We start from the raw sequence: 4,927 nt of genomic DNA, 5'->3' as shown, positions 1-4,927 counted from the left end.
GGCTGTTTTAAAGCATGTTCTTTCATCTCCTTTAAATATTTGTAGCTGTCTCAGCAAAAGGCTAAGGATTGGGCTTTAGGTGTAGTTCCAGCTCTGCTAAACACAACCTTGAGCAAACACTGAGCCTGTAGAGCTTGGGGGCAAGTGGGGCTGGTGAAATTGGGAAATTGGGGAATAATCTCCTGTAGGAGCATCCCTGTGTTAGCAAAAGGGGGAAGAGCAGAGGCTGCTGGAGCTCCCACAGTCAGAACCTGTCCCAGCAGAGCCCAGCACTGAGATTTGAAACATCTCCACACCCTTTGGGCAGGTGTTTCCAGGGGTCACTCATCCTTGCAGTAAAAAAGGGGTTTCTTGTGCTAGGATTAAATTTCCCCTGTTTTGTTTTGTGCCAATTAACCCTTGTTCTGTCACTGGTTTTACTGAGCAAGTCAGGTTCAAGTTGTATCCAAGTTGTTGCCAAGATGAAGAATTTTGTTTTTCCTTAAGATCCAACCCTGTAATTTCATCCTCTTAGACTGTCTCAGGCCTAGGATGCCCCATCAGGTGTGGAAACCCACAGTTTCAGCACTTGTGGTTTGGAAAATGTAGGTTTGTTGCACAAAAATAGTAACCAAAATATTTGGGACTGTTTAATTTAGGCCTTGAGTTATTTTGGGTTAAGGCAGTGTGTGAACCTTCTCGTTTCAAATGGAACTGTTTTGTTTTAGCCCTGACTGAATTAAAAATAAAATTTAAAAACCTCATTAAGTGGCCAGGAGGCCCCACATCCTATAGACTAAGCTGTGATATAAAAATCTCTGCATTTCTCTGGCCAACACCCTTTATTGTGATTCAAGAAACATCAACTTTAATAGAGAATCAAAAATTAAGATTCTCCTGGAATGTCTCTCCTATTAATTATGTTATAAGCCCTTGATTTCAATTTTTCTTGAGCTCAGCTTAGTAGAGCCTCACTTCTCTGGGTGGCAGTGAGCACGTGTGAGGGGTTAGCAGAGCTCTCATATTCCATATCACTGTTTTGTGAGGGAAAAATGGGTAAATCATGTCATCACATTGAGGTTCATTCTACACTGTAAAAATCAGTGGAACAAATAGCACCTTTAAGGGCTCTCTCTGATAGAAAATGATACTGTAGACAATGGTAGGATTTATGTTAATTTAAAACTGTCTTTGGCACTAAGAGACAGAGCAGTGCTGTGCTCCTGCAGCTGCCACAGCCAGGGTTAACATTGGAGCCTCAAACATCACCTTTGCAGGCTTGATGGAATCCATTTTACCAGCTCCTGCATGGATTTTGAACCACTCCCTAGATGCTTTCAGTTCAGGGTGGCTACAGCATCTTTTAAGATGCTCTTTTTTTTTTTTTTTCCCCTCCCCTTTTTGAGTAATGTTTTTAGACCACATCTCTGCAGAGCAGTATGACAAGCCCTTAAGGTCAGACTCTGATTCCAAATTCAGCATCTGCCTTGATAGCAGAGCTGTGCTATCAATGCTATCAAGTGAGGGTTTTGTTTTTTTTCCTTCCAGTTGACTGGACAATTTAAGTTGTAGCTGTGAATTTGTACCATGTCTGCTTGGTCATGAAGGAAAACTGCTGACCAGCTAAGATTGGCTTGTCTGTATGCCATTAAACACATCTGTAAAATAATTTTTTTAAGCAGAGCTGTACAGACACACAAACTTAGGTGCAGGAAAAAGAGACACAGAGGATTCTTCAGCATTTTTTAATTAACCCTCATTCAATTTCATGCATGGACAGTGTGAAGCCCTTTGTCCCTGCAGGTGTTGGGAATGATATTTGCAGGCAGTGGCCAGGTGAGGGAGCAGCCAGGAGATGTCTGCCTTTATTCCCTGGGCACTGTGCCTGTTTTCCAGGCAGCTTTTCCCACAGTTCCAGATTGGGTGCTCTTTATGTTTCCTACACGATGCCTGTGCTTGGATATTGACCCTCTCCCACTGCAGGGAGAGCAGAGCACTCAGACCTTGTGCTGCAGCCTGTTTTGAAGGGGAGGTTTAACCTGCAGTGGGTGGTTTCAAAGCAGGAAGTTTCTGCAGCCTGGGTCACGCGACACGGATGGAAATGCAGATTATTGGTCTCACAAACACACCCCAGTGCCCCAAAGCCTTTGGTGTGCCTGAACTTGCACAGTCCTGTTCCTGTTGGATAAATGAAGCAGGATCACGCAGGAGAGGGATGTGCAAGTCTAAAGTACAGCTGCTGCTTCATATTCCTAGGAATGACTTCCTAGGATGGCCACAGGTCTGACCCCAGCTCCTTGGGTTTGTCATTACCAGCCCTTTGCCCTCCTGGCTTGGCTGCACTGGTTAATATGAAAGTGCAGGGGTTGAACTGTTTGCATGGGCTTTTTTTTTTTTTATTTAAATATTTGCAGTATATTCTAAATATTTCACAACAGGAGGGAAGGACAGAGAGGTGACTCAAGCATAGAAGTGAGCTTTGAATGTGTCTGTATGTTTTCCCTGTGCTTTGTAACTCCTTTTACAGACACAAATTCTCATGCCCGGGCCATTTCCCATCTGTAACTGTGTTCTGCCACCTCAAGTTCTCATGTGACATCCTCCCTATTCCTCTATCTCATGTTCTTCAGACAAAAAAAAGAAAAAGAAAAAGCAAACAAGGATAAAACCAGACAACACTGAGTGAGCTGCACTTCTGCCAGAACAATGATCTTTATAAATGCACCAAGATTGCTCCAGACTTCTTACTCTCCTAACCTATGGGATATAGTGGAATTGGTCCTATTCAGTAGAGTCTTCTTGGTCATTTTTGTTTATGGCTTGCTTGGTCCTTTCTTGCTGAGTGTCCTGTCTGCCTAGGGATCCACCAGTGTCCTGCTGTCCCTTTTTTCACAGCTGGCACACAGCTGTCCCAAATCACTGTGAGTGCACAAGATACTGTGTTCGTGTCACCACACAGTGACATTCCTGCTTCACACTTTGTTACCCCTAGGAGGTGACAGGAGAGCTTTTGGAATGAAAGCCTTGTCCTGATGAATGAACCCATTTCCCAGGGAAGGCAGGGCTGTGCAGCTGGTCAGAGCTTTCCTTTCTGAGTCAGCACCGAGGAATTTAACCTTTGCCTTCAGAGAAAGCAGCACAGCATGAAGTAGTAGAGGAAGAAGAAAAGGGATTAATTTCAGACCAGTTAAATAGTTACAGCTCCTGTGGATCCAGAGAAGCCCTCCCGTGTCTCCTCACCGGAGTCCCTCTGGGGTTTGTTCACCTGCTCTCACTTGTGCTTCTGGCTTGGCTCAGAAGTGGCCCTGGGCAGCTGCTGCAGGGGATCCAGCTGCTGAGGGGAGGCTGGATTCAGGACACTTGAGGATCTGACTCTCAGGCCTTGGTGAAGGCTGGATTCACACTGACACTTCCAGATGTCCCTGCCCACAGGGGACACTGCCAGCACTGTCCAGGGCTCTGGGTTACAAGGACCACCGCAAGGTTGGGTCTGATTTGCTGCATCACAGGAGGGACCCCTGGGTACCCCCCAGGTTTACTCTGCAGTCAACACTGAGACCATTACTGTGCCTAATTAAATCTGAGCCTTGATTGCAGATTTACTGCAATATGAGATAAACTACAGTGGCACACACTGACAAACTAAAGGGATGGTCCTGGTCTCCTCCATCCTGACTGGTGACCACCTCACAGGAGATTTCAAGTCATGTGTCAGTTTGTTCCCACTTGTGTATTTCAGGGTTTATTGCTGTTGAGACCGACACCTTTAACATGTCTAGGAGGCCCATCCAGGCTTTCCTGAGCTTTCTGACAAGTCTTGCAGCCAGAGACTCCCACCCTTCTGCCTCAGGCTGGGTGTTTCACCCAGTGTGAGCAGTGCATTAGTCTGGCTCTCTAGGTACCTTTGTGGTTCATTTCTTGTCAGTGCATGTTCATTTGAATCAGAGGTTGGAAAAGACCTCTGACACCACTGGATCTGACCTTTGACCGATCACTGCCTTATCAATGTGACCAGAGCACTGAGTGCCACATCCAGTCCTTCCTTGAACACCTCCAGGGATGGTGACTCTACACCTCCCTGGGCAGCCCATTGCAGTGTTTAACAACCTTTTCTATGAGAAATTCTTCCTGATGGCCAGCCTGAGCCTCCCAAGGCACAACTGGAGGCCGTTCCCTCTCCTCCTGTCCCTGTTCCCTGGGAGCAAAGCCTGACACCCTGGCTGTCCCCTCCTGTCAGGAGCTGTGCAGAGCCACAAGGGCCCCCTGACCCCCCTGTTCTCCAGGCTGAGCCCCTTCCCAGCTCCCTCAGCTGCTCCTCATAGGGCTGACTCCCCAGACCCTTCCCCAGCTCTGCTGCCCTTCTCTTGACTCTCTCAGCACCATTCTGTCAGCAGAGAACTGAATTTTGTCACCACCACTTTCTCAGCGGTATCTGTACATTTTTGTGAGCGTGGCAAAAAAAATTAAACCTGTCAGCAACAGAAAGGCCTATCCTATGGGCAAAAGACAAAAGACCATGAGCTCCTTTTTCACCCAGTACAGTGCCACATTGCACTGTGCTATTGTCACCCAATATTGTCACCAATCAGCCCAGGGCACTGCGTTAGAGGCTGCACGTATGTTGGGGCAGGGGATTTTCGGCTGCACCCAGCAACTTGCTACAAAGACATGGAGTGACACAACAGGGATGGCTGTGACCTGACAGAGGGCAGGGTTAGGATTGCCTCCAGCTCTGGGGGCCGCTGCACAGGAAGGACATGGAGCAAGTCCAGAGGAGGCACCAAGATGATCAGAGGGATGGAATACTGCTCCAGTGAGGAAAGGTTGAGAGAACTGGGATTGTTCAGCCTGGAAAAAAAAAGGTTTTGTGGCCTTCCAGTACCTGAAGGGAACCTACTAGAAAGAAGGAGAAAGACTATTGACAAGGGCCTGGAGTAACAGGACAAGG

This window comes from Passer domesticus, chromosome 7, assembly GCF_036417665.1.
Source record: "Passer domesticus isolate bPasDom1 chromosome 7, bPasDom1.hap1, whole genome shotgun sequence".
NCBI lineage: Eukaryota > Metazoa > Chordata > Aves > Passeriformes > Passeridae > Passer > Passer domesticus.
This window is presented reverse-complemented; position numbering follows the sequence as displayed.